A 17630-nucleotide genomic window follows, 5' to 3' on the forward strand; every position below is an offset into this window, starting at 1 on the left:
GGGGGGAGGGGGGGAGAGAGGGGGGAGAGTGGGGGGAGGGGGGAGAGTGGGGGAGAGCGGGGAGAGAGCGGGGGAGAGCGGGGGAGTGAGAGAGAACACAAACTGAGGGGAATGGTTCCTGATGAAGTCTTTAACTTATTGTTAAATATATTAAATTTAACCTGTATGGGTCAGAATTTTCTGCTATTACCCTACATGTATTCTAACCAATATAAATGTCCTTTAATAAACAGATGAGCTAATAGTGACCCTAGGGACCCTAACAGCTAAAAGAGTATTTCAGAAGGTTAGGAAACATATGTCTAGTAACGTGAGCAGCCCATCTTAGAATCATAGCCACCAGTTCTAAGGTGAGTACTGTGTACTAATGTTAACTTGGATTTGCTTAATTAAAAAAGTGTCCTCTGTTCCTAATGCATTGTCTTAGATTTACCCCTCTCATTATAGTCTTACAGGATTTATAGATTAATATGAGATGAACATAATTATCATGTATAAAAACAAAGACATGACATAAGCTGTCATATAATAATTTCTGATCATATTACATATAATTGGCTTTGGTCACATAGTAGTTATTGTCATACAGGTAATGGTCTAATGACTTGAACATGTAAAAAAGAAGTGTTTTTAGTTCCCCCAAACTCTTAAGGCCCATTCTTAATCTCTTAATTTATTATTAGTGTCTAAGATGATCAGCTTTCATTTTTTATATGGTATGTTGCACATGAACTGATATATAAAGAATGTCATCAATATTTGATGGCATTTTTAATAAAATAAAATTTTCTAGTAGGTATAATTCTAAAAGCAAAATGTATTATATGGAAGGAAATATGTATTATATGTGTATGTATTATACAGTGTAACGTTGTCTTTTTGTTTGTTTGCTTTTCAAGACTAGGTTTCCCTGTGTAGCTCTAGCTGTCATGGAACTCACTATGTGAAGCAAGCTGGCCTCAAACTCAGAGATCCACCTACCTCTGCATAGGTTTAATAAATAGGTTAAGAATGAATGTATTGTGCATTACAGGAAAGTTAGTTAATGGGAGAGGAGAGTAGTCATAATCTTCAATTGGCTATAAATTGTGTCTTCCTGGCCATCTCTGGTGGCCTCCCTGTAACATGATGTTAATATTTATAATGTGTTTATGTAGGAGAATAAAAACTGGTTTTTAGAGATCTTGTCATTCAGAGGGAAGTGTTCTCAGTATTTGCTTCATTTTTATTGTATTTGCAAATCTGCAGGTTTTAAAATGTTATACATGAAAATATAACGTGAAAGAATAAAGAAATATTTAGCTGGCACATTTTGCATTCAGAAAGCAGTCACGAACTCTTGTCCTGAATCTTGGATTTTTCTTAGCAACTGTAACTGTCTCACATACAGTTAGCACTTTTGTTTTGCACCGTGTCTGCATGCCTTGATTTCCAGGAAACAGTGTCAGGAAAACAAGTTAAGAGAGCAGGCGGAGAAGAGAGTGCAGTCAAGTAGAAAGATCAAGGCTTCACCTGAGACGCTAGCAGCCTGAGCTAGGACTTCCGTTCAGGGTCAAAAGAGACAAAAGAGAAGCAACAATTTCAAACCTAAGAGGTTTATACAATCATTTTTTTTTCAAATAAGTGTATCAATCATTCTGCACCAACAGGAGAGCCTTCTCCTCCTGTGCAGACAGAACCAAACTCTCCATGTATCTCTGTGTTCTTAGATTGATCAACAATCTATAAACTATGTTCTGGTCTCTATGACTTTCTTTCTAGTATCCTCACTGTTCTTTTTCAATAGAAAAGAATTACCAGTAAGCTGATTTGGGCATATACCTGAAGGAGAGGAAGCTTCATTTCTTTCTGGAGTTAGGTTTGTGTGATGAGTCTACCTATGGCTTATTTAACCCTTGGTTTTAGTCATATTAGTGTTCTAGAATGTGGTTCTTGATGGCACTGGCCTTGCTCATACCTTGTATTCTTGGAGTCCTTGAAAACTCTCCAGAGATGTTATAAAAACGGTCAAGTCATGCCTTCTACCTCAATGATGGGGACTTGGAGACTTAGAATTGATTAAGGGAAGAACAATTTTCTGTGTTCCAGTTAATGCCGTATACGACCTGAAACAAAGTCACGTGTGCATCAACTCTCATACACACCTACTTCCTGTAACACAATCCATATTCGTGAGGACTACGATATTCATCTAGTTATCAATAGTTTCCCAATCACACATTACAATCCAGGCAGAATGCTCAGGACGCATCAGTAAGTGAAACCAAGATAAACCGCTGCTCATCTGGGGTTTATGTTTAGTAGAAGAGATAATGAATAAATAGCAAACTAAATCAATAGGCAATTGTGGTTAAAGCTGATAAATGCTACAGTGGAAAAAAGTGTGTGGGGGGGTAAAGGTGGCTGGAACTACTGGGACTGAGAACTGAACACTGACATTGTAGCAAGAATGGAATTGTGGGACAAAATGAAATAATTATGGAACAGAACAAAGTTACAGAGACCCTTAAACATAGATCTTTTTTTTAAACAAGAAGCATACTTTTATTTTTCTATACACGTATAAAGAAATTCGGACCAGCCGGGCGGTGGTGGTGTACGCCTTTAATCCCAGGACTTGGGAGGCAGAGGCAGGCGGATTTCTGAGTTCAAGGCCAGCCTGGTCTACAGAATGAGTTCCAGGACAGCCAGAGCTACACAGAGAAACCCTGTCTCGAAAAACCAAAAAAAGAAAAAAGAAAAGAAAGAAAAGAAAAAAGAAAAATAAATTAGGACCAACATTTTAAAATAAAAATGGAGAAAAATCCCCTGTGGAAAACATGACATTGGAATGAGGACTGAGTTGCTGGGAGGGGTCAGTACATTAGCTCTGCTGAGCTACAGCATCTCTGACTGGTCCAAGAAATGAAGATACAGGGAAGATAAAAGGAGATAAAGGATGGTAATTTACTGAGGAAATGGGCCCCCGAAGTGGACCACGAGGTGGAACTGGGGGCCGTGGAGTGGGTCTGGGTGGAGAGAGGGGCCCCCGCTGGTAGCCATAGGGAAGGGTTTTTGGGGGACCGGTTTATCCATGAGGGGGCATCAAAGGAGGAGGTCCCCGCATACCATGAGGAGGCATGGGACCTGGGTGACCCATGGTAGACCCAAAAGGAGGCCCGGGGGAGGGGGGGTTCTCCAGGAAATCTTATGCTGAGGACGAGCCAAGGTACACAGAGGGGGAATCGTCATCTAAGAAAACTTCACGTCACAACTCTGGTCACTTGTCTTACAGTTAATGAAATACTTCCAGGCTTCTGTTTCACCGTTTTTATGACTGTTGATCCTGGTACCTAACAGAAAAGCCAAGAAAAATTAATAACTTTTTTCCCTCCCTAGTTCTGGCCCCAAAATACAGAGAATTCCACCTCCCTACACAAATTCCTGTCTCATGGCTTTGTTTTTGCCATTTATTAAAAAAATCTTAAAACTAACCTAAACACGAAATTTACTTTGTTGAAAAACAAAACTGAAGAGACATTTTAAATTATACAAGTTCGTGATGTGAATTATCAATTTTAATAATTAGAGAACATTTTTCTATTGCAATTATTTCTTCGTACCTCCCAAAGGCCACCCAAAGTTCCCAGGATGTGAAAACAGAAGAAACCGAGGAAGGCAGAAAAGACAGAAGAAGTCAGCAAAGACTTCAGAGATTTAGGAAGATCCAGGTATTATAGAGAAGGAATAGACAAATGACAGAAGCCTGGGGAAAAGGATTCCCTGATGATGTCCAAGGTAAACTTAGAAACCAGTGTACATGGTAACCCCAGGGAGAAAGTACAGATATATTTTCTGCAGTCCCTTAGATTCAGCATGCTGCTTAATTACCTAAAACTAAGACTCTTTCCAGGGTGGGGGGTGCTGCTTTTCCACGTTACTTGTGATGGCAACAAAGATCTTTAGGTCACAACATGCAATTATCAATTCTCAGACATCACATAAATTCATTTCTCAGTACTGTCTGGGTGGATGATTGCTCCCTGCTCTTAAACACTCTGAATGTTCTACTACCCATCTCTCCATTGCCTGTACTTTCTCTGGCTCCAATGACCAGACTTCGCTGACTCCTTGACATTCTCTCAGCCTCTGCATGTGACAGTAGCCCTGTCTTCTTCTGTATCTACACCTACCCTCTGAGAGGTTGTATCTAGGTTCACAGATGTAAATATGAGCTCAAGGATTAAATTAGTTTTTTCATTGCTGTACTATTGGAGTTGCTGAGCCGGGAAGAAAGGATCATTTTAGGTCATGTGTTGAGGGCAGTAGGTAAACAACTGGAAGTAGCTTCAGGAAGATAGATTCAGGATGTCCCTGAAACTGACCAGATTCACTAGGTCCCTCTCTCCCTAGAGTAAACAATAAAGACTGCTGAGAATCTGACTCAGAGAAGCAAAGCTGCAAGGAAGACTGTGAGATCAGATCAACTACCCAGAAGAGATTTAGACCAACTGAGGCACCTGGAAAGAGCATTCTCTAACCTGTTGAGCTGCATGCAAGCTGTCCAGTGTGCTCCAGGCTTCCCAAATTTTGTGAGCCATCATTCAAGCTAGCTGGCCTTTGGCGATGCAGCTGTCTTCGAGTCCCTTCTACTCTTATAATTTATTCCTCATCCACAACTCTGCAAGTCACCCCAATTAAAATTCACCAAGTCGGACTTTGGTGGCAGCCATACTTTGATAGTTTCTACTCAAAAAAGTCTTGGCACAGGATGGTACCACCAATATCCAGGGTGGCTCTTCCCCTTTGGTTAAATCTTTGTGGAAACAACCATCACAGACACACCAAAGGTGTATTTCTATGATAATTCTAAATCAGTCAAGCTGACAGTGAAAATTAATCCTCACAGTGGTACTGCCCAACTCCTGTCTCCAGCATCCAACTTGCATCCCTTCTCTGTGTTTCTACTAGAATGCCCAATGTACTCATCTGAAATGTAACTACTGAAAATTCAGATTTTGATTCTTTACCCTCAATGCATGTGCACGCACGCACACACACACACACACACACACACACACAACTTTTTTACAATCCTAATAATGGCTCCTTTAATCACTAGTGGCTCAATGTGGAAAACTTAAAGTCGTCCTTGGTTCCTTGGTGTTTACTAAGATTGCTTATTAGTTTTATCCATTTCTCGGGCACTTAGTACATGATTCTTCTACTTATAAATCCTGTCCTCTCTCTGTCTATGCTCATTCTGTCTTTTCCTTCAGGTCTTTCCTAGCATGTTGCATCATCTGAGTTCTTTGTGGAAATAGTATCTCTTGTCATAAGCTGTCCCTTTGCCATCTTTCTTTCATCTAATTTCTACTACTTATCATTATAGGTTTATCATTCACTTGTTTCATTTTTAGAGAGTAAACCCTGTTAGAGCAGGGGTATTACATTTAAATTTTTCTATCATCGAGAAGAGTAGCTGTCTAGTAGATATTCAATAAAATCCTTTAGAATTAAGGAACAAGAGAAACATGACAATATATTATTGATATGTGAATAAATGAGAGTTTGGGTGGATTTAATACTGAAATCAAGATTTCCACTGATAGTTTCTATACCCAAAAATAATTGCAGTATGTTGATACTTGAAATCAAAGACCTAAGAAAAGCTTAAAGAACCAATGGGCTTTAGAAAACTTCACATTGTAGGTCTGTGATGTCTAATATAGTAGTCATCTTTCATCGTTCAATTAATTAAAGTTAAGATTTAGCTTCTTAATTACACTAACTATATTTGAAGAGCTCCCTAGCTGCAGGTAACTAAAGCCTACCATATGGCCAGTGTCAAGACTGAAGAAAGTTCCCTGGGTTAGCATTACTGTAGACTGTTAGCACATGATTTCACCACATCCAAAGTGCACAATTAGCTCCTTCTCCCTCTCCAAATTTGAAAAGTGTCCAAAGGACAACTGTCAGGATTTTTCAGTGCCTTTATTTCTGAAGATTTCATTGCTTGTCAGTGTATACATGGGTGCACACAGAAGCACACACTTTTTCATCCTGAGGGTTACCTTTGCCTATCTTAGTTTACTGCCACTGTGTATACTGTGGGGTTTAACAGTTACTTGCCTGTGAGACTACAAATACTTACTGACTTCCTCCGTATTAGTCCTGTTAGAGAGAGAAGAACATACAAATAGCAAGTCCACATGACACACAGTTTGGAGAAGGATATGAACGAAGATACTAAAACTAATTAAAGACTGCTACACCCTACCATGCAAAAATGATTCAAGCTAAGAAGAGAGCTTAGTCAAGAGCTGCAGAATCTTGGGAGAGTTGAAGACATGACAAAGGAAGTGGCTACACAATTCAGGGACTGATTGTTCACAGGTAACATGGAAGGATGTTGTCGGCTGTAACCCTCAAGTTACATGAGTGCCTACTACGTGCACCATGCTGGCATTAGAAGCAACTAAAACTCAAAAAATTAAAGTGATCTTGGTCAAAAAAGATTAGTGGGATGGAGAGGAAAAGGTTTTTGTGGAGATTTGACAGAACTGATTTTGAGAGGTTTGCAAATCACATCTCAAATGTGTGGAGATGAATGAAAATGCCAGAGTCTTGAAGAAAAAAAGATAAAACTTGAGGTTTTTCCCATTTGGGACATTAGCACCTTCTAATATTTTCACTCTATAATTCTGTCCAACTCACAGGCGTGCTACTCCCAGCTGGCGGTGTGCCAGCTTTCACTGTGTCTCTCTTCCAAGCCTCCATCGTAAATCAGACTTTATATTCATAAGGTTATGAGATTAAACTCTATTGAATTCTCATAATTTGTCTGCATCCTTGTCCAATCTCCTAATTACCCTCTCGAACAGAAAAGTATTTTCATACTGTGGAAATGTACATGCTATGTTTGTGTATGTTGGACCTGAGCCCAGTCAAACTATAGTAACATAACCCGTTAATGTATGGATGTTTACATGCAATTCAGGCAATTGAGTCTATCTTTCAGGTTTAACGAGTGCTGCAAAGGCAACTGAAACTTTCCAGTATAAACTGTAGAGGGACGGCTGCTTTTGATGTTGCGCCTGAAAAGCACAGCATTTTAAGAGATAGATAAGAGAGGTAAAAGGCTCTCTTTCTCCCCCAAAGGCAAATGACAGCTGCATATGCCTACCCACTGTGACAAAACAGCTTTACTTATCACATCTTGTTAATCTTTGTGTCTTTGTGTGCATGTATGTAGGCATGTCTGTATGTATGTACATTTACATATGAATAACATCACTTTGATTAAAGACACAACTCAACATGGATTTGGGTGGCATGGTTGCTTTCCAAGGAAAGCAAAACAAAGTCCCAACAAACCTCTGAACTCTTAGAAACTGTGTAGGAAAGCCTTTTGAGCGTGATTTAATTATAAGAAAAACAAATTGTTTCTGTAATAAGGATAGTAAGACCAAGGACTTCTCAATAGGAAAGCTTAGCCCTGAAATCAGGGGAAGCTCTCTAAAAAGTTCTATTCAGCAGAACTCTGAAAGGTGAGGCAACAATCCCTATAAAGAAAAGATGCAAATCATAGGTGCAGACAACTGATAATAATCCCATAATCTTTCATCTTGTTTATAAAAAGAATAAAAAGTCCTTAATTAACCAAAACTCAACAACAACAAGTACAGAATGTGTGGTATAATTAAAACATTCAACTGATGTTTAAATATGTAAAATATATTAAGATAAACTATCATCTTCCCCAAGTTTGAGGAAATTAATTTAAATTGAAACAATTTGGGTGGGGAGGTGCCTTTGGCGGGTGGGAGTGCTTGCTTGCTGTACAAACATGTCAATCTGAGTTTAAATCCTCACTAGAGTCCATATGAAAAGTTGGGCCTGATCACCTGTGTGTCTGCAACCCCAGCACAAGGTGTTAGGGTATATGGGTAGGATGGAAACAGGAGGATGCTGGAACTTACTCATTATGGTTTAGTTTCTGATTCAGTAAGAGATCTGACCTTTATGGAGTAAGACGGAGCATGATATTAGAGGAAATCAATTGTGCCACTCTGGCTTCTGCATGCGCTGCAAGTGGATGTATCTCCAGCAACCACACTTCCACACATACAGAGAAAAACCTTCCCATGACCCTTTAGAAATCACGTAATCAGAGAATTTGGTTTCCTAATTGTTCACAGTCTCTGCCCCCTTGAAGGATAAACTTCTCCCTTTTAAAAACTTTGCTGTCACTAATGGAATGTCACAGGTTGTGGAGTTTACACAGAGTAGAAGTTTACTTAGCTCATGATTCTGAACACTGGAAGTACTTGCATCTTGTAAAGACCTTTTTGACCATCATAACCACTGGTAGTATAAATGATAAATGTCTCCCATAGTCTCTGGCATTTATCATTTGGTCCCCAGTTCATAATTCTATTTTGGGAAGCTCAGATGGTGTAACTTTGCTGCAGGAAGTACATCACTGAGAGCGGGATTTAAGATTAAAATCCACACCCTGCTTGTAGTTCCTTCTTTCTGCTTTGTGTTTGTATTGGAAAATGTGAGCTCTCAGCTTCCTGCTCCAGCTGCCATCCTTTCTGCTTGCTGCAATGCTTTCCTGCCATGATGAACTCTTACTCCTCTCGACTGGTAAAGAAAAAAAAATGTCTTCCTTCTATAGGTTGCCTTGGTCATGGTGTTTTATTACATAATGTAATAAATACATAACCTAACAAGAAGTGTCACACTAGGCAGCAAGCAAGTGACAAGAGAATATAATAAAACTACTCCTTTTCCCCAAGGGAACACTTTCAAAGCACTCCTGATATTTCTAACTCCTGGTTCAGAGAACACCATTCTAAACCTCTGAGAAGTTGGTGGTACAGGTGTTCCCAGCTCTTCAGAATTCTGAGGTCAACGGCCTCCAGTGCCTATGGACTTCATTCAAGGTAAACCTAAGCAAATTAATTATATTTTATTTCAAAACTAAAACAGGGGCAGGAATTAGCATGCTGTAGTCCCCAATACAGATGAGCAAAACAAACTCTGGGGAAAACTGACAGCTCTTAATTCACATAGTAGCAAAACTACACATGTAGAAATTTTAGATATGTGGTGTGATTCCTGTGGCTCTCACATGGGTCAGACTACTGATTATACTACTGAAATCTTCTTGCTGATTTGAGACCATCAAAGTGATTCAAAAAGCAGTGTTAAACTGGAGTCTTTTTTCAATGACTGTTATCTGTCTCTAACATGAACAATTTTAAGGTGTTGCCCCAGTTAGCACATGTAAATTTGATTACTTTGTACAAGGAAAGATACTATCATTAAAAAGAAAAAAATTGCAAAAGTTTAACACATCAATGTAGCACTTAAAATCATAGCTACGTCAGCGCAAAACAAAATGGAGCAAAATAAAAAAAAAGATGCTAAACAGTTCTTATTTGTATAAATGAGCAAACAGTAAGCATAAATATTAATAAGAATATCATTTCATAGTAAACAAATTCAAAATAAAACCAAATAGTTTTAAAAACAGTGGATGTGGGTTGAGAGGCAGGTAACAACTTTGAAACACCACCTCCACAAACCCAAATGACACTGTATGAGTCTACAGAATCTCATTGAATTATCTGTAGCATGAAAGAAACAAGCTTTAATCTATAAGGTTTTCCTTATCATTAGACATAACATAAGCTACTTACACAATTTGAGGTGGCATGTATTCATTCCTTTTATCTACCCCTTCTCTGAGATTTAAGTTAAATTTCATAAATGGAAATATCATATTATAATCACAGCATCAAAATAAGACCTTGAGTTAACTTTCATCTTTCATTTTCAAACATCCCATTCTTTCCTAAAACATTACTGCATATTGATGGGGTCTAGAGTAGTATTTAACTCATCAAGAAATAGTCCATAAATTGGAAAAGTACCTGAGGTTTTTGTGAACACCTATTTTCTTTTACTTATTTAATTCTACATATGAAAAAGAATGATTTCCTAGGCCCAATTTCAGTATAACTGCAGCAGAGTCCTTTTATTTTTCTTTCATATTGTTGCAGCCATAATGCTAAAGTAAACATAATGCTTACATACACATAGGCTTGGCTGGGTTGTGTGACTTCACAGTGAGACTTTGTAGGCACCTAGAGTTGGATTTTTGGGTAGGCATTGTTGGTGTCTGAGACATTTGTGTTACAGCACTACTAGTGTCCAATAGGAGTTGAATTCTTTAATGATTTCTTTTACTTTTTGTACTCAGGTGCAGTGTGTGTGTGTGTGTGTGTGTGTGTGTGTGTGTGTGTGTGTGTGTGTTCATCCCACAGAGTCCAGAAGAGGAACTTGGATACCCCAAAGCTAGAGTTACAGGCATTGTGAGCCACCCAATATGCATGTTAGTAACTGAACTTACATCCTCTGAAAGAGCAGCAAGCACTCTTACCTTCTAACCACTCTGAAATGTGGCCACAAATACATTCCATAAAAGTGTTTGAAGATGATCTACTCAAATGATTCTGTGTGGATTTTGATTTTGATAGAGTTTTCAAGTATTCATTGTATTGTTCATACAATTTAATATAGAAAGTTAGATCCAACTTTGATCTCACAGTGCAATTTTGTGGTTTCCTTTTTAAAATCAAGATCCCTAATGTTCATAAACTTTATGATATTAGAACTATAAGGAGATAAATTTAAATACAAATAAACTAAACAGTAATATATTGTGTATTTGTGAAATAAACTATAGTCCTAAAGTTACATCATTCATCCTTCTGGCCTCCTACTTACATTATGGAAGGCATTTAAAATATACTTTAGAATTTGTTTGCTCAATAAGCCTACAGGATGGGAATGAGTTCAGAGGTAAAGCAATTCTATTACATAAAAATGACTTCCCAGATGTTTTGCTCAGATTTTAACTCTTTTAATGCTTAAACATTAAACAGGCAATAAACACTAAAGGATTAAAACTAATATCTTTCAAAATAGAAACTCAAATTGTTTCTCTTCAACTGTACAATTTCACTCATCAAGAAATGCAAATTCATCCAGAGATGTTCCATTTTCTATGGTAGTTTCAAGAGGTTTTATTGAACCATAACACACAGAGAAAAGTACACAATTCAAAAGTAGACAGCTGAGAAATTATCGTAAAGTGAACACACCCATATATTTCTTACCCAAGTTAAGAGATGGAGTAATGAAGGCATCTTGGTAGGACTTTTCATGCCTTCCCCAACTGTTAGCCTCTCTTTGCTTGACAAAGAAAAGTACTGCCCTGAATCTTAAAGTCATTGGCCAGACCACCTGGATAAATGGGACCATAAAAATGCCTTCTGTAGGACAACTTAAAATTTACACTGCGCAACTTCAAAATGTATCTGTTACGGATAACTACCTGTAAACAGGTAATTTTGTTGCCAGGAAATTTCTAACATATTGAAACAAGGAAGCAGTATGTGTACAGAGTAGACTCTATCCTATATTATAATATGTTTCCATTCATTTTACTGATGGTGAATACTGGGAGGTTTTCAGTGTGGCACTGTCATGTATAATACTGTTATAAATACATGGCTGAAGGACTGTGTTACCAACTTACATTAGGTACTTATCTAGGAGTATAAATGACTGATATTTATGCACCAGTATAATTGCTAGACTAGGTTTTCTTACATTTAATTTTAGAAGACAGTACTAAGTTTTATAAGTTCTACAAATGGTATCACAAACAAGTTATGAATATGGGAATTCCATGAGTTCTTTACAGTTCTTGACAGCATTAACTGATTTTTTTTGTTTAGGTGCACTTTGATACTTTCATGTTTTTATGCATCTCATTGTAATTTCAAGATTTCTTTCCCAAAGAAATTTTTGTGGTTATTGGTGGTTCTTTGAACTATACTGTTGAGAATTCCTGTTCTATAGTGTCTATTTAAAAACTAAGGTGTCTATTGTTATCTTGTTACAAGTGTACAGGATCATATACAGATTATTATAGATGCATGTAAACATGATGAATCTTCTATTATTTTCCAAATAGTATCTTTGGCTGATCAGAAGTTTTTCCATTCAGTTGGACCACAATAAAACAACATCATTAACAAAAATATATAAAAGCATCATTTACCTAGGAGTAATTGAATTCAACATTAGACATTCAATTTAACCTCTCTAGAAGTTTGAATAGAACATCAAAAGAAAATTTTAAAGTATCTCACTTTAAAATTTATAAATGCAAGGTCTCGTCATTTTTATAGCACAGATGATTCAATATTATTAAGGCATCAGCACATCCCAATAGGCTCATATCACATTCAGTGTACCATAAAGTTTTAAATTAGTAAGATTTGTATGCTGGGTTGTAATTGATGAGTTTAAAAACTGATTTGGAAATACAAATAATCAAGAATACACCAGGTAATCTTGAAGAAATACAAAAACTAAGACTGTAGAGAATAGCCATCTTAATTTTAAAGCTAATATATGTAGGGCAATGCCATATCCACACAAGGACAGGAAAGGTGACCAATGGAACAGAATAGTGAATCCAGAAGAAGAGCCACATACATATAGAAACTTGATTAATTACAATGCAACAACCGGAGAGGAAAAGTATCCTTTCAGTAAGTTGTGTTAGACCAACCGGCTGTGAATACCTGTTATTCTGAGTCTCACCACCCTGACTCCCTTTTTTCTGTGTAACGTCCACAAAGGCCACAGCTAACTATGCTCTTACCAAGACTATGAAGGTTCCCAGACTGTAACACAAATGACATATGTTCGGTATTTCCTCCAACTTTACTCTTCATGGTTCACAGAGGACTTTGTGAACTAATGTAATCACACTAAGAATGAACAGATAGAGAGTAAGGCTGCCTCTGAGATTCAGGTAAAGGCTGACAGAGTAAGCAGGGTGAGCCTCTTTATGATCTGGTGCAGCAGAGGTCTGAGAACACAGGCAGTGAAGACACTGAAATAGCCTTCTAGAAAAACAGGACAAGGCCAAGCAGCCAGAAAACAAACTCAGGCTAGTATCACAGAATGCTAAACCAAGAAGCAATGTGCTGACTAAAGGGGAAGTGTTCTCAACTTCTACGCTGATTAAATTACAGCCAACTGCCAGAGACTGAGTAAATTGTGTCATCAAGGAATTCTGTAGTATTGAATGCTGTGTTGTATTTAAATAAATGGGTCATCTGCTGGGGTGCAGAAACCTCATTAAAGCACTTCACTGGAATGGTATTTTTGTAGCAGGATTGGACTTTTATTATGCCCAGAAAATTCAGCTAGTGCTGTCTTTCTTGAATAAAATGACTTCCTTTCTCAAACACTACAAATCCTCTTTCTTCTCTTCCAAGGACCATCTCAAGTTCTATTTCCTTCCTGAATACTCCTCGTGAAACCCCAGTCCATGCAACGAAAACTGTTCTCAAAATACTGGTTTGCATTTTGTCCCATGTGATTTTCCAGGATTCTTTCTTTCATTGTTCCAGGTCTGCCTGTCTCCTATGCACACATCAAGTTTCCAGAAATTTACTCTGACAGGGGGATTCAATGGGAATATGCCTTGTGCCTTTTTTTCCCATTACAGTTTATTCATATATTAGAACCAGTGGCTTGTACACACACGTCCACCAGTGGACGTCAGAGAAAATTCTGTGGACTTCTTCTTTTTCCTGCTGCCATCTGGATCTCAAGAGTCCATACAACCCAGGTCGTCAGACTTGGCAGCAATCACCTTTACCCACTGAGACGTCTCCTCAGCACTACCTCACTTTATTTTCTTTACTTTCTTTTCTCCTGTGCCAAGTGCTTCAGTGTTGTATTTAATCTCAGCTACTGACCAAGGTGAATAGTAACATCTCTGTTTATCAGACAAGCAAGTGGGATTTCAGAGTTAGCATATCATAGGTCTTATCGAATTGCACAGCTGCTTACACATGCACTGGAATTCAAATTTAACTTTATTTCAAAACAATGCAGCACTGTGTCTTCTCAGACTCCCCTGTGTGCATCACATGGTACAGAAGTCTGGTCTAGGTCATTTGAATGTGCAAAGTCTACAGCTGCACATACACAAAAGGAAAGTTCATGGTATTTAAGAACTAGATTTAAGTGGTCCAGTGATGGTTCTACTACTTGCTTTTCTGTGGAGTACTCACCTAGTCTACCCAACCACCAAATGAGGCTTCTACACGAAACCTATACAAAATCATGTTCCACACCTACAGATTCGATCAATTTTGGATTGAGAGTTTCCAAGAAAAAGAAAATTATCTCCAGACTAAATGTGTACAGTTTTCTTTGTCATTAGTGTGTAAACTACACAGTATAACAGTGATTTACATAGAACCTACATGATATCAAGAGATAATTGAAAGCAAACCACAGGCATACCTAAATTATAGGCAAATTCATCATTAAATGGACATGACTTGGGCATTTGTAGAGCATGAAGGAGAGTCCTGGAACCAAACGCCTAGTAATCCCAAGGGAGAGTGAAACTTAATGTCCTCCCTTTCTCTGAACTAGTCTAACACATGAGCGTTAAGAAAGAAATAATAGCCTGGGTTTAAAGCTGGAATCTGCCTGTTCTGAGCCCAGTGATCACCAAGGTAGTAATTTCTCTCAGCCCTACAACCTCATCTGTAAAATGTATTAATGATCATCAACTCTCTGGGCCATTAGGAGAAGCCAATGAAGTTGTATATGTAGAGTTTATAGCCATCTGATGGTAATTGCTTCACATAACCATTACTTTTTTGTACACTGTTTCTGGATTAATAGAAAATGGGCATTTGTGCTCTAAGTAGGCCAAAGATTCTGCATAAACACAATCATTAAAAAAAAAAAGATTGCAAGATATAAAAATACACTTTAAACACCTTTAGACTCAATGTCTACTATATACTAGATCCAACTTGAGAATTTTTCACAGCATAATTCATAGCCATACAGCCCAGAAATAGTTTGTCAATTATCAAAGGACAACTTTCTTCTCCAGCATTGGTTAGAAAATAACTTCATCATATAAAGTTGACAGAGCCAGTTGTTTATGTTTTATTACAAAATGTGGTAAAATTATGATCACTGTAGAAAATAAAAAACTTTGGACTCAATTCATGAAGAAAGATATCTATTAAACTTCCTTTATATTAGCTGGAATGATGAAGAAAGACATAATTCTTATTTCTTTCCTTACTTGTGCCTGCATTTAAATAATGAACCAAATTTAGAGATCTATCTAGAGCCAACAGAAGTGTCTAGCATAAAAACAGTGGGGAAGGATTTTATTTCTCTTGCTGAAAATATTTAAAACAATTATTCAGGAGACAGATGACGTGTAAAAGGGATCCATGTTAGCATGTTCTGAAACACTGACGCAGACATCTCCAACTGAGGTTGGCAGAGCCTCTCATATCTGACAGTGCAATATGGACTCTCCAAGCGATGAAAGATGCCAATATTTTCAAATCCTTCAAAACAAACTGAAAGCATGGGAAAGGAGACAGATCTGGCCAAGTTAAGCTTTATTCAAAAAATATTTTCTTCCGGAAACTCATCTGAACCCTGATCTATCAAGTCAAGTACAGCTGTTCCTGGGGGATGGGGAAGTGGGGGAGGAAGAACAGCAGGATTTAAATTTGATGTTCATTAACATGAAGGGACATTTCTTGCCCCATTTAACTAATATCTTAGTTGGTACAGTGTAACAAACACTGTTCAGCTGTTAGAATCTATTGTACCTGCTATAAATTGCATCTCCATATAGCCAGAAGCCCAATAGTTGGTAAAATTCAATTTGAGTTGCCAGGGGTTGTTAATGGGAAAGATTTCTATTTATCCTCTTAATTGTTCTTTATCTAAATTATCACTGTGATGAAATCTTATGTTAACTACATTCCCACATAATCAGAAAGTCTCAATAATTTTCCACGTATAATGATGTCCATAAAAAGGGCCCATAAAAATCCTTAGGGGCAGGTTTTAAAGTTGTTTGTGTGTGGTTATTATTATTATTTTTATTGGTGTTTATATCTACCACATTTAATTTCAAAATAAATACTTCTACTTAAACTTTGACAATAACAAAGATATATAAATAACAAGCCAAAATTTATCATTGCTAAGCATACAGTAGGCTCTTACAGTATTAGTATTAGTGCATACTAATTGACTCGATTTTAGCCTTTGAATGCCTTCAGAAACTTTCAGAACCCCAGTCTGAATATAGCTCTGTAGTTAATGTGTTATGCTTATGACATGACATTGAAATTTCATTCTTAAAATTACTTATGGGGCTTATGATGTAATAGCTACAGTAAAACGCAAACAATGAATTCTTAAGTGTGATTATTTTATATCTATCCATAATTTCCAGCAGAGGTCTCCAGAGAGCAAGAAAAGTTATGGAAATCTGGAATATAGGTGCAGAAATTTAAATAGAAATTTTAACTCTTCAGCTTAATGTGGGCTTTCTTTTCACCCACGCCCCTTTCTCTTTTGATGTCTCTGAGCCTTCATCAGATAAAAGGCTGTCTAAAAAACTGATCAGAATAGACACAAGAGAACAGGTTAATCCCAAGTGCACCGGTGTAATGTGTCACAAAACAGACAATGTAATTATCTCAGCAGCCTGTTTAACCAGCTAATTCGGCAGCTTTGCATACCAGGGGTGAGCTCATCTGTTCACGATACTATACTCCCAGCCAGGACTTTTTCACCCAGATCACTAGTTTTACAAAAGCTTATAAAAGCTTGAGGATTGAGTGTTTTTTTAAACAGCCTTTCACAATCTTTTATTTATCAGGAAGCAACAGACTAACAAAGAGAATAAACTGCAGATCGGCATTGTATAGTTCCTCCAAAAAGAATGAAGTCACGCTGATGTAAATATCCATGTGTTCACTGAAATAAAATAACTCTCTTTACATGGAATCTCTGGAGAAATGCTTAACAAGTTAACAGAAATGGATTTGAGGAGTGAAGATTTCTGAACCTGGTGTCATTTTCTTAGCAGTAAATTCTCTTGCTATCAAACACATTCTGTATGTGTTTGATACTGCTGTATCCTGCTTACCTGGGGCTGAATTTTGGTTCCTACTAGGTCTTTAGTAAATTTAATCTATTGTCCCTGCATCATTATACTGTGAGTAGTACCCTACCAGATGTTGACTGGGGAGAGGGTTAAATTATATATCAAAAAAATGTACAAAGAGATAAAAAAAATACTGGCTCTGTTATTACATGGTATCACATGAAATCATAAGCATAAGTATGCATATAGGCATAAGTATCTGCACAAAGACACACATATATTTGTGTATTTATATGCATACATATATATGTTACAAATAAATACATATTTATAAATGCAAATGTCAACTAAGCCAAACACAAGAAACAATAATAAAACAGATAAACCAAATAACAGAAATTTCTACTGTCTGATGACTCCGATGGAGCCAATATCTGCGATACTGTATCTTATTATTTCACACAAAGTTCAGTAGATCCAGGAGAGTCAAAAGCCTTAAACAATGCTAAGGGCCGTCTTGAAAGTAAAGCAGAGAGGAAAGAAGACCATAATTCATAGTAAAATCTATTATTTCCATGAGCTAGTGAGAAAAGCAAGA

This window comes from Grammomys surdaster, unplaced genomic scaffold, assembly GCF_004785775.1.
Source record: "Grammomys surdaster isolate TR1022 unplaced genomic scaffold, NIH_TR_1.0 165, whole genome shotgun sequence".
NCBI lineage: Eukaryota > Metazoa > Chordata > Mammalia > Rodentia > Muridae > Grammomys > Grammomys surdaster.